At 42.0% G+C, this 25,219-nt stretch overlaps 1 protein-coding gene across 3 annotated transcripts in view; it reads left to right on the top strand.

The window, feature by feature from the left end:
- MSRA (methionine sulfoxide reductase A) overlaps positions 1–25,219 on the top strand; it is a 369,657-nt gene that overhangs the window by 23,523 nt on the left and 320,915 nt on the right. The window lies entirely within an intron of this gene.

Below are 25,219 nucleotides of genomic sequence, written 5' to 3'. Positions count from 1 at the left end.
AAGGGGACAACAGAGGATGAGATGGTTGGATGGCATCACCGACTAAGGGACATGAGTTTGGGCAAACTCTGGCAGTTGGTGATGAAGAATACTGGCGTGCTGCGGTCCATGGGGTCGCAAAGAGTCAGACATGACTGAGCCACTGAACTGACCTGAAAGGGTCCAGTGGTGTGTGGTGCTCTAGACTCAGTGACTCTTTACACCATAGATACATACCTGTTGTGTTTTGTTTTTCTAAGGGGTTTTAGAGTTTTGGCAGGCATGTCGCTTTGGTTGAAGACGAGGACCTGGATAAATGATGGCCCTTAAGTTAGGAAATAAACGAATATATTCCTTGGATCGCTGAAAGGTAAACCATTGTAGGTTTGTGCTTATAGATTATTAATTGTAGAGATATTACATCCTGCATCTCTGCAGATACATTTTGTTTAAACTTGCTTGATCTACTCTCTCCAGAACATGCTTTGACCAAAAATGCATCCTTTTTTTTTTCTCTTCACCTAACTTTCTTTTATCGTTTACCACTTCAATCCTCAGCGATGTCTTCCCTTACACTCCAACCCATTTGATCCTTGTCTCTTAGAACATTTAGCATATTTTCTTTAACATTCATTGAATGTACAATCTTATTCTCTGAAGATGTCTTATATTGTTGTCTTATCATTATTTAACTTTATAAAAACAATTTTGCTTTAATATATGTACATATTTCTTTATAACTGCATTTTTAGTGATGCTTATTTAATTATTCATATTGAGTAATATACAAATTTGTATAAGTAGTTTACCTATTTGTATAATTCTATGCCTATGTGTGTTTATGTTACATAGTAATTATTAGTTAAGTGATTGAAAGAATGATTGAGCTAATAGTCTGTGTAGTATTAAGTGTGGAAGTTGTCTGTTCAATAAAATCCTTTTAGTATGGTGCAGGTCAATACATAGTAATATTAATTGAATCTCAACAAATGGGTGTTCACTTTTTAACTTATCTTCCAGCAGCATGAGCTATCCATCTTTAGAAATTTAATTATGACTGTTTGTGTGAACCCAGTGGCTGACTTTCCAAATAGTTGTTAGAGGAGATCTGAGCCCTTAGCTGTTTACATTGAAATTTGTGTTTCATATTTATGGGAGAGAAGTCTTTCCACAAATATGTAAAAATATTGATGAGTGAAGGAAATGGCTCTCACTGTGACAGAAGAAAATATCTTAAAAAAGATCCGTAGTTATCCTTGTTTCCCCAAGGTTGTGTTGACATAAAAAAGACATTGTTTTATGTTCCAGAATCAAGAGATGATTTTATGATTTAACACGTTCCACTAAGAACGTTTGTAAGGTTATCATCACCAGCATAACTACTATAGAGATCATGTAACAATATTAGTCTCTGGATTTATTGCGTTTGTTGTGTTCCTGTGGTATCATTCCTAATTTTCTCCCGAGAATTTCCACTTTCCCCTCTTGACTTAATACCGAGATGTGGCAGCTTATTTACGCTGCAGCGTACGGTGCTGGGAGATGGACGCCTGTCTGTTATCTCGCTCTACAGGACCTGTCAGAACCATAGGTGGACGTTTGCCACCTCACAATCGATAGGCAGTGTTCAGAAATGAATTCTTCAGTGAGCTGTGAGTTGGGAGGGTGGAAAGCACAGGCACGTAACCTTTGGACGGTGACTCTGAACTTCGTTTCGTGTGCTTACCAGCTGCGTGAGCATGAATAGATTCGCCTTGGTTTTCTCATTTGTAAAACGGAAACGGTGGCACCTTCCTCAAATGGATGTTTCTGGGAACAGCTGAGATCACAGGGAAAGAACCGAGAGAACGAGTGTGACCCCTGGCTGTTGGCAGATGCATGGAAAGTTGCTTTTGCAGTGTGATGTCCCAGTGGAGAGGCTGAGGGAACGGCTCCCCCGTGTCTCTGCCCCGTCCTGTGGCACCGGCTGGCGGTTGTCTTATGAGCGTGCTCACCAAGAGAGCTGCGGGGCGGGTCAACAAAGCGACCTGGGCACAGGCTCATCGTGACCTCAGACTCCCTTCGTTTCCTTTTCTAGGCCAACTTTCCTCTCAGAAGGATTGACCCTGGGTCCACCTGTGGCCCAGGGAGGTCATTGCTTATACTATACACCTCTCAGAGGACTTTAGGTGGACAGCAAGGCGTGTGCGTGTACTTAGCCTCTGTCCTACCGCTCCCTGGAGATGGGTCCTTCTTGACTGCCCACTCCATTCTCTCAGGGCTGAACTGCTTTGTGGTCAGTGAGCTTAACTCTGACCCTAACCCTCACCCTAACCCTAACCCTGATCCTAGTGTTAACTGCATTAGTCGCCCGCCAGGCTCCTCTGTCCATGGGATTCTCCAGGCAGAAATACTGCCCTGGGTTGCCATTTCCTCCTCCAGGGGATCGTCCCGACCCAGGAGTGGAACCCGGATCTCCTGCATTTCAGTCAGGTTCTTTACCATCTGAGCCACCAGGGAAGCCCACCCTGACCCTAACTAACCCTGACCCTGACCCTGACCCTGTCAGTAGAAGAGTTCAAGAAAAGCCTGGGTGATTCTTTCTTTCTTTCTTTTTTTTAACTGCAGTATGATTGATTTACAGTGTTGTGTTAGTTTTTTGTGTCAGCATGAGTGATTCCTTCCTGGGATGTTTGCAGAGCCCTGGTCAACAGTAGAGGCTGCAGTTGTTGCCCCGAGGGTGCCCCTCAGCTCTGGGTTCCTTTTCTAGAGTCCAGAGCCTGGACCCATGGTTCTCTGCTCCCATGAAGTATACAGCGTCAGAAGGAGAGAGAAGAGAGTCTTGGGATGGGGTGTGGTGGAATCTCAAAACTTAAGAGCAAAGGAGGACGAGCCATTATGGATGCACAGAAGAGGCAGTCAGAAAAGAGAAAGGAGCACTCAGGAAACCAAGGGGGAAGCAAGCGGGAAAGATGGGGACAGTCAGCCAGAACCACTTGCTTTGGGGGCGTGGGGACGGGAGGGCGGAGAAGGCAATGGCACCCCACTCCAGTACTCTTGCCTGGAAAATCCTATGGACGGAGGAGCCTGGTGGGCTGCATTCCATGGGGTCGCATCTGAGCGACTTCACTTTCATGCATTGGAGAAGGAAATGGCAACCCACTCCAGTGTTCTTGCCTGGAGAATCCCAGGGACGGGAAGCCTGGTGGGCTGCCGTCTATGGGGTCGCACAGAGTCGGACACGACCGAAGTGACGTAGCAGCAGCAGGACGGGAGGGCAGAAACTGGTGGCCGGGGTTGGCTGGTGAGGAAGTGGAGAAAAGAATGGATTCCATCTTCTCTTTCAACAAAGTTGGTTGGAGTGGAAAGCAGATAGGGCAATAGTTAAGTTCAAAAGGGAGATAGTTTTTAAAAAAGACGGGAGTGACTGGAGAATGCATATATTCTGAAGGGGGAAGATATGGGGGGATGTTATAGAAAAGAGGTTCATTTAAATTTGCCCTGCTGTTTTCGTTTTATGGTGGGCTCTTCTGTTCCTGACTACCAGTCCTCTTGTTTTTCTAATTCACGGTTATTTTCCTGCTTCGTTTTCCGTCTTTACTCCTTCCCTTCATCACTGCTTCCTTCCCTCTCTCTCCCTCCTTTCTTCTCCTCCTCTCTCTCCTTTTGAGATTTCTTTTCTTCCCTCCCCCCACCCTTTTATTTGGCTGCACTACAGAGTATATGGGATCTTAGTTTCCCAACCAGTGATGGAACCCACGTGCCACGAGTCTTGGCCACTGAACTGCCAGGGAAGTCCCCCATTTTGAGATTTCTGACAACTTGTCTATTAACTGATGTCTTACAGGCCTGTCCCTTCGGATATCATGAATACGACAAGGGTTCTGGGTATGACGACTTCTTATTAACCTTTTAGAAAGAAACTCATATTGCCTATTGGTCCCAGTTGTCCGTCTTCAGCTATAAATTAATCCTTCCTAATGCTCTTTACATTGTTTACGGCCTGATTTGTTATATGTCAAGCCACATCTCAGGGCACTGTATTTGCCCTGTGCCATTTCTAAGTTTTTCGTGCTTAATTCTCTGTAGGTTTTCAGATGCAAGCCCAGCCAGCTTTTGTCAAGAACGGTGGCACAGGATATGAAACACACAAAATAATTTTTTTTTTTTTGGTTTTAGAACTGATACAAAGCCAATGTGGGAAAACTTAGTTACTGCTTTCCAGTGAGTGTTTTGTAATTTTCTTTGTTGGAGGGGGAGAAGTGAGTGCAGTGAGGAGGCATCTGCAGTTTCGAAACTTCCTTTCTGTTCTTCTCCCTGCTGCTCTCTTTCCATCTTCTCCCCTCCCTCCCTCCCTCCTCCTCTTCTCCTCTTGTCAGCCAGCATGGCATTGATTGTAGTATGCCATGGTGGAGACAGGAATGGAAGCTGGCATATGAGAGATGCTGCTGTCTCTGTAGGCATATGCTACTGATAGCTGGTGCCCTGGGTGGGAGCGATGAGGTTGGTGCTTTGTGCTCATCAGGGGTCGTGTGGCCCACGGCCCCTTCACGAGGTTCCTCCCAGAGCTAGACTATCTATTGTGACTGGCCCTGGCCCTTCTGGTTTCCTGGGATGCGATCTGACCCTCCCAGGGCTTGGGTGCCTCTCTTCTGGGCACAGAAGCTAGAAACTGTGCAATTTATGGGAAGGAAACTCTGCTGACTGGGCAGCCAACCCTGTCACCGAGTCCAGGGAGGCTGTAGTTTTTTGGCTGTCTGTGGCCTCACTCACACACTCGGAGCCTGTCCCTCCAGGTGTGTGGCACATACACATTTAGGTTTTGAGAACCAGGTGAGTGGTAGAACCTGGCTCAGCAGTCTGGTCTGGTTCTTACATTGTTTTTTTTTTTTTCCTAGAAAAATAAAGCTCTCTGTTAAAGCGGCATCATCAGTTATAGCTCATCACTAGAAGAGATGACATTTACAGAGGTCCAAGCTCTTGGAATAAACTACCAGCTTTGCTGTTAAGCCCAGCTATCAGCAACTGTTGCATCATGAAACTTGACCCCCCGCCCCTTTTTGTTCATACGTCAAGGACTACGTCTACTAGTCTTTTATATTTGGCATTGCCGAAATTAATGATCAGAGGGTCCTTGGCTTATACAGCAATTTCCCTGAGCTACTTAAAGCTTTTCTCCTCTTCTCACTCTTGTTCTGTTCACCAAAACCAAAGTGAGACGCCATTGCAGCCCTGCGGCGTGGCCGCTGGAGGTGGGCGCATGCTTCCTGGGTTCTGGTTGTGCCGCTCTTTCTCTTTGCCACTCTGTGTCCTTTACTTACTTCTCTAGCCTCCCATTGGCTTTTATATAAAAAGGGTTTGGAAACAAAGTTCCTAGAGGTTCTTTTCCATTCCTGCAGCGACTTAAAGTGCTTTCTTTGTATTACACTTATGATTTTCTCTTTTCCCTTCAGAATTAATCTCCTTCCTTAGAAGCTTATTAACTCCGGCTTTAAACCCTGCATCTTTCTTGCATGGTTGTACTTGCTTTCGTCTCCCTCTTCTTTTCTGTTCTTTTCTCCCCTTGAGGAAAAGGCAGAGAAAGGGAAAGAAAGTGGAGGCATGCAAGGTGGTTGTGCTTATGGTTACAATATTTCCTGATAGCTTGTTTCTCAATCTGGAGGAAGTTACTTTGGCAACTGTGAATTCATCTCTCTGCCTCCAAAGTAACTTTGTTGTTCAGTGGCCAAGTCTTGTCTGACTCTTCTCCATACCATGGACTGCAGCACACCAGGCTTTCCTGTCCTTCACTGTCTCCTGGAGTTTGCCCAAATTCATGCCCATTGAATTGATGATGCCATCCAACCATCTCATCCTCTGTCGTCCCTTTCTCCTCCCACCTTCAATCTTTCCTAGCATCAAGGTTTTTTCCAATGAGTCAGCTCATTGCATCAGGTGGCCAAAGTATTGGAGTTTCAGCTTCAGCATCAGTTCTTGCAAAGAGTATTCAGGGTTGACTTCCTTTGAGACTGACTGGTTTGATCTCCTTGCTTTCCAAGGGACTCAAGAGTCTTCTCCAGGACCACCGTTCAAAAGCATCAATTCTTCAACAATTGGCCTTCTTTATCCCTCCTTATTTTATTTTAATGGGACAGCTTACTCTTATATGCATTTTATCAGCCTCCTCACTCCCCCTCTGGACAGTAACATCTTTAAAGACAAGAACTGTTTCCACTTTATTACCTTGTCCTGTACCATATACCAAGGAGCCTTGAACATAGTAGGTATTCAGTAAATATTTACTGAGATAATAGATGGGTCAGAGTAGTGCTAAGGGATGATTTAAAAAGTTAACGATCTCTTAAGGAGTTTATAGTTCAGTCAGGAAGATAAAAATAAGGTGAGAATAGTTAAGCCATGAACCTGTGCCACTGATGAGAAGGTAAATTTATCAAGAATTTGGAAGCAGGTACTATTATTTGCATTCTTTGTTGTGTATGGTTTTCTTTTGGACATTCTTGGAGATCAAGTTTTCCCCACTATACATGAATATTTCAAAGTACAGTTGAAGCAAACCCACAGGCATTTTAGAAGTAGAAGCAGACTGTGGATTTTTTTCACTGAGCAAAGTTCTTCCCACACAGACTACAGGTGGACCTTGTTCTTTGCAGACTCGGTCCGGTTCCCACCTGTAATTCTGTCTCCTAAACGTGGAATTTGTCTACAGCTTTTCCATTTGAAGTCTAGTCTCCTCCTAATCATGGTGCCCAGGTCTTTTGCAGTGCCTATGTGGGGAGCCCTTGTCCTGTAAGCTCTCAGTGTGAAAAGAGAGGTAGTTAATGGGCTGCAGAGACAGGGTGCGGTTGTGTGCTGGGGAAATGCTTGGGGGAAGTGTCACAACACAGGTAGAAGCAGAAGCGGCCCTGGGGCCGGGCAGGGGCAGTCAACAAAGCGGGAGGCGGCAGCCCCGCTTAGGGTTGTGCGCCGGTCACCGTCAGGAGGGGGTGATCAGGAGGCATCATCAGGACCAGGCTGGATGAGACCAGGTCTAGGGGACCTCCTCTGAAGCTGCTGGCACCCCTTCACGCTCTGAACCCCACCTAGCTGACTGTGTAACTCACTTGGCCTTGGGGACCTCCTGCTCTTGACTCAAACCCCAGTTCCTAACCATGGAAGTCCCAAACCATCCTTGAGATTCCTCTGAATTCTGGAGTATGTGTGTGGGATGCTTGTATTGTCTCGGTTACCACTGCCTCTCGGTTCCTGCATCCCCAGGTATTCTCTCTTTATCACACTGAATTGGTCACATAGCAGAAGGGAGCAGGTCACAGGCTGGCCTGAAGGTTGGGCCGGGAGCGCTGGAGGGGGGTTGGCTGTGCAGAGCAGAGCCTGTGCCCAGTCTGGCTCCCTTGCGCCTTTGGCCCAGCAGCCTCCTCCCTGGCCCTCCCCAATGCTGCCGAGCCTGCGCCTCTCTGTATCCTCTCAGCTCGCACCTCCTGATTCCGCACTCGTTTCAGCCTCTTTCCAAGAAAATGTAAGTCTTCTCACATGAAACAGACCCAGCACTTCTCTATGACTTGCCTGCGTGCTCAGTCATGTCCGACTCTGCGACTCCATGGACTGTAGCCCTTTAGGCTCCTCTGTCCACGGGATTTCCCAGGCAAGAATACTGGACTGGGTTACCATTTCCTCCTCCACAGGATCTTCCAGACCCAGGGATCAAATTCACATTACCTGTCTTCTGCACTGCAGATGGATTCTTTACCTGCTGAGACACTGGGGAAGCCCCTCTCTATGCCTTGAGTTCCAGCTAACATCCAGTTCTAAGGGTCTTGTCTAAAGTTTCAAAAACATATCAAGTTGTTTTCTCAAAGACCAAAGACTTTTCCTGCGTTGACCTAGGATTAAATTTTGTAATATAGGAAATTGAACTGGATGGCAAACTAAATACGTTTGAGACCAGGAAGAGGGGATGGTAAAGAGCGATTGGGTTTAGAAGGCCCTTCTTTCCCCTGAGGGATATTTGTAAACCTCTCACTCTTATATGCATTTTATATGCATCAGCCTCCCCACTTCCCCCTCTGGACAGTAGCATCTTTGAAGGCAAAGACTGTTTCTGCTTCATTAAATAGTTTATCCCTGTAGCACTTACCAAGGTGCCTTTTAACATAGTAGGTATTCAGTAAATATTTACTGAGCAAATAGGTGGGTCAGTGTGGTGCTAATGGAGGAGTTTAAAAATTAATAATCCCTTAAGGAATGTGTAGTTCAGTCAAGAAGACAAAAATAATATAGGTGAGAGTAGTTCAGAAACGAACCTTGTGATACTGATGTGGGGTTGAATTTATCAAGAATTTGGAAGCATGTACTGTTATTTACAGTCTTTGTTGTATATGTAGTAGTATTTAAATAAAATTCAGACTACTATCCAGCTTGTCACTAAATCAGATACATTTTTTTCCAGATTAAAAGCAAAAATGTAAAGGCATGTATCCAGGGATTTAAAAGGTACATCAAAGACTATGCATTTCATCTTAGTATCAGCAAATGACAATTGAGTTTTAATAAGTTATTTTGAACTTGAGTTCAGTTCAGTTGCTCAGTCATGTCCGACTCTTTGTGACCCCATGAACCACAGCACACCAGGCTTCCCTGTCCATCACCAACTCCCGGAGTCCACACAAACACATGTCCATCAAGTCAATGATGCCATCCAACCATCTTATCCTCTGTCGTCCCCTTCTCCTCCTGCCCTGTCTTTCCCAGCATCAGGGTCTTTTCCAGTGAGTCAGCTCTTCACATCAGGTGGCCAAAGTATTGGAGTTTCATCTTCAGCATCAGTCCTTCCAATGAACACCGAGGACTGATCTCCTTTAGGATGGACTGGTTGGATCTCCTTGCAGTCCAAGAGTCTTCTCCAACACCACAGTTCAAAAGCATCAATTCTTCGGTGCTCAGCTTTCTTTATAGTCCAACTCTCACATCCATACATTGCAAAGTAATGTCTCTGCATTATATGCTATCTAGGTTGGTCATAACTTTCCTTCCAAGGAGTAAGCGTCTTTTAATTTCATGGCTGCAGTCACCATCTGCAGTGATTTTGGAGCCTAGAAAAATAAAGTCAGCCACTGTTTCCCCATCTAATTGCCATAAAGTGATGGGACCGGATGCCATGATCTTAGTTTTCTGAATGTTGAGCTTTAAGCCAACTTTTTCGCTCTCCTCTTTCACTTTCATCAAGAGGCTCTTTAGTTCTTCTTCACTTTCTGCCATAAGGGTGGTGTCATCTGCATATCTGAGGTTATTGATATTCTCCCAGCAATCTTGATTCCAGCTTCTGCTTCCTCCAGCCCAGTGTTTCTCATGATGTACTCTGTATGTAAGTTAAATAAGCAGGGTGACAATATACAGCCTTGAAGTACTCCTTTTCCTATTTGGAACCAGTCTGTTGTTCCATGTCCAGTTCTAACTGTTGCTTCCTGACCTGCATATAGGTTTCTCAAGAGACAGGTCAGGTGGTCTGGTATTCCCATCTCTTTCAGAATTTTCCACAGTTTGTTGTGATCCACACAGTCAAAGGCTTTGGCATAGTCAATAAAGCAGAAGTAGATGTTTTACTGGAACTCTCTTGCTTTTTCGATGATCCAGCAGATGTTGGCAATTTGATCTCTGGTTCCTCTACCTTTTCTAAAACCAGCTTGAACATCTGGAAGTTCATAGTTCACATATTGCTGAAGCCTGGCTTGGGGAATTTTAAGCATTACTAAAGAAAGCTGAGTGCCGAAGAATTGATGCTTTTGAACTGTGGTGTTGGAGAAGACTCTTGAGAGTCCCTTGGACTGCAAGAGCCAACCAGTCCATCCTAAAAGAGATCAGTCCTGGGTGTTCATTGGAAGGACTGATGCTGAAGCTGAAACTCCAATACTTTGGCTACCTGATGTGAAGAGCTGACTCATTGGAAAAGACCCTGATGCTGGGAGAGGTTGAGGGCAGGAGGAGAAGGGGACGACAGTGGATAAGATGGTTGGATGGCATCATTGACTTGATGGACATGGGTTTGTGTGGACTCCGGGAGTTGGTGATGGACAGGGACATGGGGTCACAAAGAGTCGGACATGACTAAGTGACTGAACTGAACTGAACTGAACTAGCGTGTGAGATGAGTGCAATTGTGTGGTAGTTTGAGCATTCTTTGGCATTGCCTTTCTTTGGGATTGGAATGAAAACTGACCTTTTCCAGTCCTGTGGCCACTGCTGAGTTTTCCAAATTTGCTGGCATATTGAGTGCAGCACTTTCACAGTGTCATCTTTCAGGATTTGAAACAGCTCAAGTGGAATTCCATCGCCTCCACTAGCTTTGTTTGTAGTGATGCTTCCTAAGGCCCACTTGACTTCATTCCAGGATGTCTGGCTCTAGATGAGTAATCACACCATCATGATTATCTGGTTCGTGAATTTTTTGTACAGTTCTGTGTATTCTTGCCACCTCTTCTTAATATCTTCTGCTTCTTTTAGGTCCATACCATTTCTGTCCTTTATTGAGCCCATCTTTGCATGAAATGTTCCCTTGGTACCTCTAATTTTCTTGAAGAGATCTCTAGTCTTTCCCATTCTATTGTTTTCCTCTATTTCTTTGCATTGATCCATGAGGAAGGCTTTCTTATCTCTTCTTGCTGTTCTTTGGAACTCTGCATTCAAATGGGTATATCTTTCCTTTTCTCCTTTGCTTTTCGCTTCTCCTTTTCACAGCTATTTGTAAGGCCTCCTCAGACAGCCATTTTGCTTTTTTGCATTTCTTTTTCTTGGGGATGGTCTTGATTCTTATTTTCTGTACAATGTCATGAACCTCCATCCATAGTTCATCAGGCACTCTATCTATCAGATCTAGGCCCTTAAATCTATTTCTCACTTCCACTGTATAGTCATAAGGGATTTGATTTAGGTCATACCTGAATGGTTTAGTGGTTTTCTCCACCTTCTTTGATTTCAGTCTGAATTTGGCAATAAGGAGTTCATGATCTGAGCCACAGTCAGCTCCTGGTCTTGTTTTTGCTGACTGTATCGAGCTTCTCCATCTTTGGCTGCAAAGAATATAATCAGTCTGATTTCGGTGTCAACCATCTGGTGATGTCCATGTGTAGAGTCTTCTCCTGTGTTGTTGGAAGAGGCTATGACCAGAGTGTTCTCTTGGCAGAACTCTATTAACCTTTACCCTGCTTCATTCTGAACTCCAAGGCCAAGTTTGCCTGTACTCCAGGTGTTTCTTGACTTCCTACTTTTGCATTCCAGTCCCCTGTAATGAAAAGGTCATATTTTTTGGGTGTTAGTTCTAGAAGGTGTTGTAGGTCTTCATAGAACTGTTCACTTTCAGCTTCTTTGGTGTTACTGATCGTGGCATAGACTTGAATCACCATGATATTGAGTGGTTTGCCTTGGAAACAAGCAGAGATCATTCTGTCGTTTTTGAGACTGCATCCAAGTACAGCATTTTGGACTCTTTTGTTGACTATGATGGCTACTCCATGTCTTCTAAGGGATTCTTGCCCACAGTAGTAGATACAATGATCATCTGAGTTAAATTCACCCATTCCCGTCCATCTTAGTTCACTGATTCCTAGAATGTCAATGTTCTCTCTTGCCATCTCCTGTTTGACCACTTCCAATTTGCCTTGATTCATGGACCTGACATTCCAGGTTCCTATGCAATATTGCTCTTTATAGCATCAAATCTTGCTTCTCTCACCAGTCCCATTCACAACTGGGTGTTGTTTTTGCTTTGGCTCCATCCCTTCATTCTTTCTGGAGTTATTTCTCCACTGATCTCCAGTAGCATATTGGGCACCTACTGACCTGGGGAGTTCCTCTTTCAGTGTCCTATGTTTTTGCCTCTTCATACTGTTCATGAGGTTCTCAAGGCAAGAATACTGAACTTAGTATATCTAAAACTCAGGTTAGTTTTGTTTTCTGGCTAATTATTCTAATGGGGAGATATTTCCACAGAGGGATTAGGATAAAATATTGTTTTTGGATATGTGACACGTTTCCTTGTATTTTTAAAATCTCTTGGGTATTTTAAGGGAAATTTAATCCATCTGATTTTGATCTAAATATAATTTACTCACAATAATGGAGAAATACTTGATATCCAGAGAAATCTATTGATGCTCTTAAAGCTTTTCTCCTGGGAAATAAGAAATCACATTTTCCCAAACTTACAAAGTTGAATTTTTCCACCTTTTTAACAAAGCCTGAGTTTAGCATCAAACCAGGCAGTCCAGATAAGTTATTTTTGTTCTTAATTTTTTGAGTCTTTCTTTTTCCATGCATAAAGCATTTTCTTTGAGGAGGTTTTCTGACAGTTTTATCTGCTATCTTATTTTTTTTTTTCAAACAATGATTTTGGAAGATTTAAGGTAATAAAGCAATTTTGATGTCTGTGGATGAATGGTGTCGGTATTCAAGATATTTCAGACCTGTACAGAAGCTTGGAAATGCCATTTGAATGTGTATCTTAATTTTAATTTTAAAACACTTTGTCAGAGAACTGGATACTAGCCCTAAGTGCGTATTTTGAATTTAAAGGAGGTTTAGGCCAAGGTATATCCGTATTTCCTGCTTTTGAAAGACCTGAAATCCATTAAAAAAAAAAAAAAAGAGGTCATGGTGTTGCTGTTACTTTTGGGAGTGAAATATGAAAGAGCTTAGTGTCAGAGTGTAGGAGGTCTTTAGTGGCAGCCCAGGGCCTGGTGTTTCAGCCACCTGGCCGCTCTGAGACACTGCCCCGCTAGCACCTCTGTGCTTGCTCTGGGCTCATCCCCACGTCCAGGGCTGACTTTTCCTGGTCCCTAAGGATGGTGGTGTCCCTAGCCCTTCTCTTTCTGGTGTAGGCTTTGTATCTCTGACTTGAGTCTTAGGCCTCTTTACCTTCTGCATCAGAAGTCCCTGGCTGGAAGTCTGGGCGGGAGGCCCAGCTATTGCTCCACAGCTCTCTACTGCCCTCTGCTGTCCACAGCAAATGGCAATAAACCCTTCCAGCCCAGCTGCCCAAGGGATCCATAGTTGCCTGGGTCATTGCAGTAGTCTTCTGGCCTCTCTTTCCTTTAATTCAGCAAGCAAACCATAGCCAGATGAATCTTCCAGAAATGTCATTTCACATGAGAATCAGCTCAGTTTTGCAATGGTTAAGTTCATAGACTGGAGATAGGCTGCCTGGGTTCAGTTCCAACTCTGCCATTTATTAACTGTGTGACCTTGGGCAAGTTGTATGACCTTGGGCAAGTTAGTTAAACTCTGTATGCCTCAGTTTCTTAACCTGAAAATAGGTTGATAGTACCCTTTTGAGGTAGGTATTGTTACTATGAGGATTAAATGAGAAATGTTTAGAACAGTGACTGGCACGTAGTAAATGCTAAATAAATATTAATTATCCCTTCTATCCCCCTCCCCCGCCCCCAGGATTTACTGTACTCCAGCATTTTCCACAATGTGGAACTCCTAACACAGGGTGATATGAGACAGTTCAAAGCTATGGCATAAATGAGACTAAACCACAGAGAGAAAGCTATTCATTTTTTCAATTGTCTTTTAGCTCTTCCGATTATATCAAGGAGAGTACCAGTTTGGTGCTTGAATGTTGAGTGTTTTTAACCCTTCTCCCTCACTTGTTAAGTCTTTTTAATAGAGATAGGCCTCCAGCTTAGAGATGGCTTCAGGCTTCGACAATTTAATACACCCATATTTATAGTATTTTCTATTTTTGGCAAAGATGCTAGTTTTCATTGTCTAGTTGTATTATAGTCGCCTTTAGAAATGAATCTAGGTAAAATAATTGAGAATTATGTTAAGCCAATAACACATAAATCATACTATAATTTTAAATATGGCAAAAATCATAAATGTGGTGCTCAGATACCTGAGGTCTGAGGAAGCCCCATGAGGAGGCACAGGCTTCATGCTTCCATGGTTGCTGGGACCCTTTCTGCTCTCCCCGTGGGCCTCTGTTTCGGCCAGCCTGCCCCACCGATTGCTCATTCCTGCCTTGGGTCTTTCCTCAGGACGGCCCTCCAGATCCCACTTTTCTAATGATCATCCATCCTTCAGAGGTTAGTTAAACCTAACCTCCTCTATAAGGCCTCCCCAACACCTTGCTCCCCATCGCTCTGGTCTTTATCACATTCACTGCCTGTTCCACTTATTGGGCGGTCATTTTTCAGTGTGTGATGTCTGTGATGTCCATGTTCTCTTTCTGCAATTGGAAGAAGGGGGCTGGGAGCTCCTTCAGGGTGGGGACAGTGTCTTAGTCCTTCCCTTGGGGCCTAATACAGTGTCTTGGATGAAGTAAATTGTTGCTAAACACTTCAACTGTTCACCTGTTCTGAGTGTATGGTTTGATGACTTTTAATAAATTGATGAAGTCTTGAAACGATCAGTGCAGCTCAATTGAAAACACTTCCCTCACCCTGCAAAGTTCTCTCTTGCTTGTTTGCTGTCAATCCCTTCTCCTACCCCAGCCCCACACCTCAGATAATCTGCTTTCTGTTTCTGCAGTTTTATCTTTTAAAATGTATTTTATAGGCATTGGATTGTGCAACATGTAGTCCTGTCTGTCTGCCTTTTCCCGTTTAGTAACAGTGTTTCTGAGCTTCATCCTCGTTGTTGAATTTGTTAGTAATTTGTGCCTTTTCATTGTGTAGTAGTGAAAGGTAGACCACATTTTGTTATCCATTCCTCACCTGGTGGACTTTGGGTAGTTTCCAGTCTTTGTCTATTAGGAATAATTCTCCAGTGAGGGTTCATGCCCAGGTCTCTGTGTGGACGTGTGTTCTCACACGTAGACTTAGGGGTGGACATCACTGGTGCCTTCAGTGAGTATAAACTGAACTTTTAAAGAAACTGGCAAGGTGTTGACCCTGTTATATTCCCATCACAGTGTATGAGGTTCCAGTTTCCAGCATCCTTACCTGGTGTTAATCTTTTTCCTTTTAGCCTTTCTAGTGGCTGATGGAAGATGAAGCAAGGGTGACTCTTGGATTGTCGTTTAGTGGAGGCTGAGGGAGGAATGAACTCTTCTAAGAGAAATCAAGATTTCTGGTTTGGCCAAGTTGGCTTTGAGGTGCCTGTTTACCACTCAGAGAGATTGTTAAGTAGGTAGAGGGATGTATGAGGCTGCTTGTGTTCATTGCATCTTCTATCTTCCTTAAGTGATGAAACCTGGAATAGTTGCTTCAGTTTTCTGTACTCTAGATAGGTGTCTGATGCTCTGGACAAGTCATATAACTTCCTTTGATGTCCGTTTCCTCATCTATAAAGTAACACCTCTCTTCCTCCAAAGGCTGGGCGAGGAGTGATTGCATTAGTGAGTGTGAAAGTACTTATTATCATGATTATTATTACTAATACATGAATTTTATTTCCGTTTTGTATCCATTGTGGCTTCTGGCCCCATATTTTGTACATAAGCAAGTGCTCAGTAAATACTGACTTATAATGAATACAGGTAACAACTAAATGTATGATGTTAGAGAAGGGAGAAAGAAGAGAAGTAAGAAAGAAGGAGGAAGAAGGGAGGAGAGAGGAAAGAGAGAGTGGATATAATTTGGATTGGCTTTAGGAAGGATGACCATCACAATTTCACACTCAAGCTTTGTAGACACGCAATTTATTTTTATATTGTGTACTCCAGGAAGGAACATGGAAAAATTTGGATTTGGGGAGATATTTTTATTTACTTATTTACTTTTTAAAATTAATTTTTGTTGGAGTATAGTTGCTTTACAATGCTGTGTTAGTTTCTGCTGTATAGCAAAATGAATCAGCCATACATATACCTATATGGGGTGATACTTAAATAATATCATCTGTCACATAAAGTGTAGTATTTCGTTGGTGTCTTATCTTCATACTAGACTTTCAGCTTCTTGAGGGCTGGGGTGATTTCTGATGAGCCTCTGGATCCGCCAGAGCATTAACTTAAGCATAATATGAACACCACACATGTGTATAAAATGATTTGAGTACAATTTTTAAACTTCTCTCTTCATTCTAACTAGAGTGACATGTATTTGACTTTTAGTTGGTGGATAGAGGACTCTTCCGCAGCTTATTTCTTTCGTATGTCCATAGGACATTGTGGACATGCTTCTCTCATAGCTGACAGATGACCTGGAATTTTAATTACCTGTTTACATATCTGCCCTGTGATGGCAGGGGCTTCATGTCCTTGCACAAACCTGGCACAAAGTCGTCATTCAGATAATGCTTGAGAGAGTTATTCCTGAGCACATAACTGTATTCAAGACATAATGCGTAGCTGGGAAAGAAGATCAGATTCATGCTCTTTGGGGTTTCAGATTATAACTCTAAAGATATAAATCTAGGGAGCAAAAGACAGTAGGTAAATGGTCCAGTAATTCTATTTTCTATCTTGTGGATGAGGTAGATATAGTCTCAATCTGTTAGGGAGTAGCTCCCCGTGACTATCTTAAACCTCACGTGAGAGCATTAGCTCATATCGTAAATATTCTGAGAGGGCTACAACCTTAGAAGTCATTGTCAACTTAGCTTGTTAGGGAGTGTTTCCCTGAATTGGCTTAAAGTAAAGAACTGGTGGTAAAGAATCCGCCTGCAACGCAGGAGATGCGGGTTCGATCCCTGGGTTGGCAAGATCCAGTGGAGAAGGAAATGGCAACCCACTCCACTATTCTTGCCTGCAAAATCCCACGGACAGAGGAGCCTGGTGGACTCTAGACCATAAGGTCACAAAGAGTCAGCCATGACTAATCACATATATATACATACAAAGGAACTTAAACTTTTTTTTAAAGAAAACCTTTTTTTTTTTTTGGCCAAATAAAATCTTGTATGAACTCCAAACATACACATCATAAAAACAGAACTACTCTGGTCAGTGCAGGGGTTTTGCCCTAGAACCCTGCCTGCTTATCTTCTTTCACCTCTGTGAAGGCCCTGCAGCATCTCCAAGGATCCGTGCAAGGAAGTTTGGAAAACCACAGATCTAGAGGAAGTCTTGCATTTTGACCCCATATTTCTTCTGCTGCCCTCAATACACTTTGGCTGTCTCTACAAATACCAAACTCCTATCTGAAACCACTAACTTGTGGGTTAGATAAAACTTCTGAGAATCAGTGCCTTCTGACTGTACTTTCTTTCTGAGAGTTTGAATCAATAGAAGGTTTTGAGGCCACCAGTGAATCAGATAAACAGTACACACTGGAAAGAAATGTCCCATGTTTATGAATTTGGGGTCTCCTGGTCAGTATCCTGTGTGGGTGCGGGGAGTAGTGTCCCACTGAAGTGGGTATCTGGGAGAGGGGAACACAGAGAGGTGGAGAAAGGACGAGATTAAAAGGTTGAGTCAGAACATGGGTTCGCACTGAGAAGGTCTTGGTAAGCCCTCTGTCATTGGACTGCGTGGGAAGGGCCAATGTGTAGTATTTCCTTTAAGAAAGAGGCTGAAAGGGTTTTTGAGGGTTTACCATGGGGTATAATCATTTATAACGCTTAGAAATACTGGAGAGATGGACTGCAACTCTTTTCTTTATTGAGATATAATTGACAAACCGGAAAATCCACCATTCTGTAGTATACAGTCCAGTGGGTTTTAGCTTCCCTGGTGGCTCAGACGGTAAAGAATCTGGCCTGCAATGCAGGAAACCCAGGTCTAATCCCTGGGTTGGGAAGATCCCCTGGAGAAGGGAATGGCTACCCACTTCAGTATTCTTGCCTGAAAAGAATTTCATGGACAGAGGAGCCTAGCGGGCTATAGTCCATGGGGTCTCAAGGTCAGACACGGCAGAGTGACTAACACTTTCACTTTTCACTTCACATGCTGTAAAACCCACCATTCTGTAGTATACAGTCCAGGGGGTTTGAGTATATTGACTGTGTTGCGCGAAGATCATGGCATCCGGTTCCATCACTTCATGGGAAATAGATAGGGAAACAGTGGAAACAGTGTCAGACTTTATTTTGAGGGGCTCCAAAATCACTGCAGATGGTGACTGCAGCCATGAAATTAAAAGATGCTTACTCCTTGGAAGAAAAGTTATGACCAACCTAGATAGCATATTCAAAAGAGAGACATTACCTTGCCGACTAAGGTCCGTCTAGTCAAGGCTGTGGTTTTTCCAGTGGTCATGTATGGATGTGAGAGTTGGACTGTGAAGAAGGCTGAGTGCTAAAGAATTGATGCTTTTGAACTGTGGTGTTGGAGAAGACTTTTGAGAGTCCCTTGGACTGCAAGGAGATCCAACCAGTCCATTCTGAAGGAGATCAGCCCTGGGATTTGTTTGGAAGGAATGATGCTAAAGCTGAAACTCTAGTACTTTGGCCACCTCATGCGAAGAGTTGACTCATTGGAAAAGACTCTGATGCTGGGAGGGATTGGGGGCAGGAGGAGAAGGGAACGACAGAGGATGAGATGGCTGGATGGCATCACGGACTCGATGGACGTGAGTCTGAGTGAACTCTGGGAGATGGTGATGGACAGGGAGGCCTGGCATGCTGCGATTCATGGGATCGCAAAGAGTCGGACATGACTGAGCAACTGAAGTGAACTGAACTGTATTGTGCAACCATCACCACTAATTCCATAGCACGTTCTTCACTCCAAGGGGAAACCTCGTACCCAAGAGCAGCCAATCCCTGTTGTTCTTGCTGCCCAGCCCCTGGCAACCGCTAGTCTTGTGTCTGTAGACTTGCCTATTCTGGACCTTTCATATACATAGAAACATACAGTATGTGGACTTTTGTTTCTGGCTTCTTTTACTTAGCATACATTTTTCAAAGTCCATCCATATTGTAGCATTGCTCTTTCATCCCTTTTCATTGCTGAATAATATTCCACGGTATGGAGAAAACACATTTTGTTTACCTGTTCGACAGTTGATGGACATTTGGATTGTTTTCACTTTTTGGCTATTATGAATAATGCTGTTATGAACATTTGTGTACAGTTTTTTTTGTGTAGAAATATGTTTTTGATCCACAGGGACAATCTCTTGTCTTGTATTGATGCATGTAGTTTATTGATGTTCAAGGTGAAAATTGATATACTTGGATAAATATGTACCGTATTTGTTTCTCTTTTCTATTTGTTGCCTTGTTTTATATTTCTGTTTTTGTCTTGTGTTTTTCCCCCTGCCTTTTGTGGTTTTAATTGAGCGTTTTGTATGATTCAGTTTTCTTGCCTTTATCAATATATCAGTTATACAACTAATCCAAATCCAGTTTCAAATAATGTTATACTCCTTCATGGGTAGCATGAGTGCTTTATAATAACAAAATAATCCTAGTTAGTCCTTCCTGACTCTTGTATCATTGCTGTCATTCATTTTGGTTTTATGTAACTGTACATCAGCATATATACATATATGTATGGTTTTTTTTTAGTTGCTAAGTCATGTCCTACTCTTTTGCAACCCCATGAACTGTAGCTCTGCCAGGCTTCTTTGTCTATGCGGTTTCCCAGGCAAGGATACTGGAGTGAGTTGTCATTTCCTTCTCCAGGGGATCTTCCCGACCCAGGGATTGAACCTGAGTCTCTTGGTTGCAAGCGGGTTCTTTATTGCTATCAGGGAAGCTCCCACATGTATGTATATGCATAAGCATATATAACTGAATACATTATTGCCATCATTTTGAACAACTGTTATCTATTTGATCAATTAAAAATAAGAACAATACAAGTTTTTACCTTCATTTATTCCTTTAGTGCTTTTCTTTTCTTTCTGAAGACCTAGATTTCTAATCATGAAAGGTGTTTGGTTTGTCAGATGCTTTTTTCTATCTTTTGATGCAAGTGGTTTTTGTCCTTTATTAATATAGTATATTACATTGATTATTTTTTCTGTGTTTAACCAATCTTGCATTCCTGGTCTAATTCCCACTTGGTCAAGGTTTATGATCTTTTTATATGTTGCTACATTTAGTTTGTTAATATTTTGTTCAGAAATTTTGCAGGGATAATCATAAGGGATATTGGTGTGTGGTCTTCTTACAGTATCTTTGATTTTCTGTCTCGATTTCTATTCTCTATTTCATTTAGTTCCACTCTCAGTTCAGTTCAGTCACTCATGACTGACTCTTTGCAGCCCCACGGACTGCAGCATGCCAGGCTTCCCTGTCCATCAGCAACTCCATGAGCTTGCTCAAACTCATGTCCATTGAATCGGTGATGCCATCCAACCATACTGTCCTTGTCCCCCTCTCCTCCTGCCTTCAATCTTTCTCACCATCAGGGTCTTTTCCAATAAGTCAGTACTTGCATGAGGTGGCCAAAGTTGGAGCTTCAGCTTTAGCACTCAATTCAGTTCAGTTCAGTCGCTCAGTCGTGTCCGACTCTTTGCGACCCCATGAATTGCAGCACACCAGGCCTCCCTGTCCATCACCAACTCCCGGAGTTCACTCAGACTCCCGTCCATCGAGTCCGTGATGCCATCCAGCCATCTCATCCTCTGTCGTCCCCTTCTCCTCCTGCCCCCAATCCCTCCCAGCATCAGAGTCTTTTCCAATGAGTCAACTCTTCGCATGAGGTGGCCAAAGTACTGGAGTTTCAGCTTTAGCATAGGTCCTTCCAATTATTCAAATATTCAGGACTTGTTTCCTGTAGAATTGACTGTTTTGATCTCCTTGCAGTCCAAGGGACTCTCAAGAGTCTTCTCCAACACCACAGTTCAAAAGAAACAATACTTCAGTGTTCAGCTTTCTTTATGGTCCAACTCTCACATCTGTACATAACTATTGGAAAAACCATAACTTTGACTATAAGGACCCTTGTCAGCAAAGTCATGTCTCTGCTTTTAATAAGCTGTCTAGGTTGTCATAGTTTTTCTTCCAAGGAGCAATCATCTTTTAATGTCATGGCTGTAGTCACCATCTACAGTGATTTTGGGGCCCAAGAAAATAAAGTCTGTCACTGTTTCCATTGTTTCTCCATCTATTTGCCATGAAGTGATGGGACCAGATACCATGATCTTAGTTTTTTGAATGTTGAGTTTTAAACCAGCCTTTTCATTCTCTTTCACTTTCATCAAGAGGCTCTTCAGTTCCTCTTCACTTTCTGCCATAAGGGTGGTGTCATCTGCATATCTGAGGTTATTGATATTTCTCCTGGCAATCTTGATTCCAGCTTGTGCTTCATCTAGCCCAGAATTTCATGTGATGTACTCTGCATAGAAGTTAAATAAAGAAGGTGACAATATACATTCTCCTTTCCCAATTTGGAACCAGTCTATTATTCCATGTCTGGTTCTAACTGTTGCTTCTTGACCTGCATACAGATTTCTCAGGAAGCAGGTAAGGAGGTCTGGTATTCCCATCTCTTGAATTTTCCACAGTTTGTTGTGATCTACACAGTCAAAGGCTTTAGCATAGTCAATGAAGAAGTAGACGTTTTTCTGGAACTCTCTTGTTTTTTCAATGATCCAGTGGATGTTGGCAATTTGATTTCTGGTTCCTCTGCATTTTCTAAATCCAGCCTGAACATCTGGAAGTTCTTGGTTCATGTACTGTTGAAGCCTAGTTTGGAGAATTTTGAGCATTACTTTTTTAGCGTGTGAGATGAGTGCAATTGTGTGATAGTTTGATCATTCTTTGGCATTGCCTTTAGGATTGGAATGAAAACTGACCTTTTCCAGTTGTATGGACTCTGCTGAGTTTTCCAGATTTGCTGGCATATTGAGCACAGCACTTTCACAGCCTCATCTTTTAGGATTTGAAATAGCTCAGCTTGAATTCCATCACCTCCACTAGCTTTGTTCGTAGTGATGCTTCCCAAGGCCCACTTGACTTCATACTCCAGGATGTCTGGCTCTAGGTGAGTGATTCCACCATTGTGGTTATCTGGGTCATGAAGATCTTTATTGTACAGTTCTTCTGTGTATTCTTGCCACCTCTTCTTAATATCTTCTGCTTCTGTTAGGTCCATACCATTTCTATCCTTTATTGTGCCCATCTTTGCATGAAATGTTCCTTTGGTGTCTCTAATATTCTTGAAGAGATCTCTCGTCTTTCCCATTCTATTGTTTTCCTCTATTTCTTTGCATTGATCACTTACAAAGGCTTCATCATCTCTCCGTGCTATTATTTGGAACTCTTCATTCAAATTGATATATCTTTCCTTTTCTCCTTTGCTTTTCACTTCTCTTCTTTTCTAACCTATTTGTAAGGCCTCCTCAGACAACCACTTTGCCTTTTTGCTTTTTTTTCTTGGGGATGATTTAGATCTCCTATACAATGTTATGAATGTCTGTCCATAGTTCTTCAGGCACTCTATCATATCTAATCCCTTGAATCTATTTGTCACTTCCACTGTATAATCATAAGGGATTTGATTTAGGTCATACCGGAATGGCCTATGGTTTTCCCTACTTTCTTCAATTTAAGTCTGAATTTTGCAGTAAGAAGTTCATGATCTGAGCTACAGTCAGCTCCTGGTCTTGTTTTTGCTGACTGTATAGAGCTTCTCCCTCTTTGGCTGCAAAAAATATAATCAGTCTGATTTTGGTGTTGACCATCTGGTGATGTCCATGTGTAGAGTTGTCTCTTGTGTTGTTGGAAGAGGGTGTTTGCTATGACCAGTGTGTTCTCTTGGCAACAGTCTGTTAGTCTTTGCCCTGCTTCATTTTGTACGCCAGGGCCAAACTTGCCTGTTGTTCTAGGTATCTCTTGATTTCCTACTTTTTACAGTGTTGTTCAAATCTTGTTTTCTTGCTAAACATTCCACTCTAATCTTTATATTTTTTAATTGGTTATCCAGGAGCATTATTTAATTTTGATACATTTGTGACTTTCCTAATCTTTTTCCCTGTTACTGATTCCTACATTTATTCCATTGTGGTTGAAGATATACTTAGTATGGTTTCAAATCCTTTAAATTTACTGGAGCTTGTTTTATGGCCTAAAATGTTGTCTGTCCTGAAGATGGTCCTTGTGCACCTGAGAAGAATGTGCATTCTGCTGCTGTTGAGGGCAGTATTCTATAAATGTCTATTAGGCCTAGTTACTTACCAGCGTTGTTCGAATCTCCTATTTTCTTGCTAACGTCTATCTAGTTATTTTATCCATTATTGAAAGTTGTTTACTGAAGTCTCTGACCATTATTGAATTGTTTATTTGTTGAATTATCTATTCCTTCATTTATTTCATTTTTTGCTTTATGCATTTTGAACTTTTTTGTTTTGCATATATATGTTTATAATGGTTGTATCTTCTTGATTAACTGATCCTTTTATCATTAGAAATTGTCCTTATTTTCTTCTAATAATAATTTTTGTTTTAATGTTTATTCTATCTTATAGTAGTAAATCACTCCAGCTTTCTTTTGGTTGCTGTTTGTGTGGTGTAGGTTTTTTTATTCTTTTCTTTCAACCTATTTGTTTCTTTGGAACTAAAATGTATCTCTTATAGAGAGGATAGAGTTGGATCATTTATTTTTATTCATCCTGCCTATTTATGTCTTTTAATTGGAGCCTTTAGTTTATTTACATTTTATTAAATACTGGTAAGGTTTGATTTACTTTTGCCATTTTGCTATTTTCTATGTATCTGTCTTTTTATGTCTTTGTCCTTTCATTACTGCCTCCTTTTGTTTTAAATAAATATTTTTCTGTGGTAACATTTTAATTCTATTGTTGTTTTCTTAGTGATTGCTATGGGAACTATAGTTAGCATCTTAATTTATAGTGATGCCAATTAAGATTAATACCCACTTAACTTTAGTAGTACATGGAAGCTTTTTTTTCCTGTATAGCTGTTTGATCTTTCCTTTATTCTGTCGTTGGAAATCTTCACACATTATGTGCCTATCAACATAATTTATAATTATGGTTTATGCTTTTGTCTTTAAAGTCAAATAAAAGAAAAAGAGTTACAAACAAAATGTATATTTCTACTGTTTTTAACATTTGCTTCTGTGGGTTTATCTGTGCTTTTTATTTCTTCATGTGGATTTGAGTTGCTATCTAGCCTCCTTTCATTGCAGCCTGAAGGAAGATTCCTTTAGTGTTTATTATAGGGCAGATCTGCTAACAATAAACTCTGTTTTTGTTTATCTGGGAATGTCTTAATATCTGCTTGAATTTTGAAGGAGAGTTTTGCTGACAGAATTCTTGGTGGGTGAAGTTTTCCTTTCAGGGCTTTTGGTGTGTCATACCACCTACTTCTGGCCTCCATGGTTTTCACTGATCAGTCAGCTGTTAATCTCTTGAAGCCTTCTTTGTTCAGTAAGTCCCCTGTATATGGACAAATTCCATCCCCAGAGCACATTCATAAGTCCAATTTGTTTGTAAGTCCAACAAAGTTAGCCTCGGTACCCAACTAACACTATTGGCTGTATAGTACTGTACTGTACTGTATAGGTTTATATCCTATAAATCTTGCTCCAGTCTCTAAATTATTTTCACTTTTGTTTCCACTGGTATCGCCTGGCACTTCTTAGCAGGACCAGCGACATCACTGCTGCTTTTACACTTGCTTTTGTACACCCTGGACTTGAAATAAAGATACTCTACTACTTTAGTACAGTAATAGAGTACCGTAAAGTACTTAAAAGCACAACTGCTTGTAGAAGATGCATGCATGTAACAATGTATACCAGACATGTGAACTAACATGTAATTGGACATGCAAACACACGTTCACATCTTTGAAAGTTTGTATCTTGAAGGTTCACATGTAGGGGACTTACTCTACCTGAAGAGTCAGTTCTTGCTACTTTCAAGATTTTCTCTTTGTCTTTGGTTTCAACACTTGGATTAGAAATTGCAAATCCACTGTGGCACTGCCCATCAGTCCTTATTTGAAAGGGTAATATGGAACATTTTGGTTCCTGCTTTATTTTCTCCATCAAGGTATCTCTGTAGCATTTCTCTCATCCGTCAACTGTATGATTTAGTAGGATGTTGTTTTGTTTTTCATTACTATGTATCATAGTTTTATAGAACTCCAGAGTGATGTTTATATGATTGATCCCCATAATTCATTCACAATAGATTTGTTGAGCTCCTGCATATGAAAGAATCCTTGCAAGACTTTCCGGTTTCTTAGGTAAGTGACAAATGGTCCTCTCTATGGGGATGACACATCTGGTTGGTAGAGGACACATACTCAACCAATTATTAGACATTCAGAATGAAGGTATTCTGAACATAAACAGAGTGTTTGGGGGGCACAGAGGAGGAAATCACTGATTTTTATATTTGATAGAAAAGCAAACTAAGTATTACATGGATTAAGCAGTTGAAAACCCTGAGGTTACGTAAGT

Source organism: Oryx dammah, unplaced genomic scaffold, assembly GCF_014754425.2.
Source record: "Oryx dammah isolate SB20612 unplaced genomic scaffold, SCBI_Odam_1.1 HiC_scaffold_1, whole genome shotgun sequence".
Classification (NCBI taxonomy): domain Eukaryota; kingdom Metazoa; phylum Chordata; class Mammalia; order Artiodactyla; family Bovidae; genus Oryx; species Oryx dammah.
The sequence above is the reverse complement of the archived record's forward strand: the minus strand, read 5'-3'. Positions and strand labels throughout refer to the sequence as shown.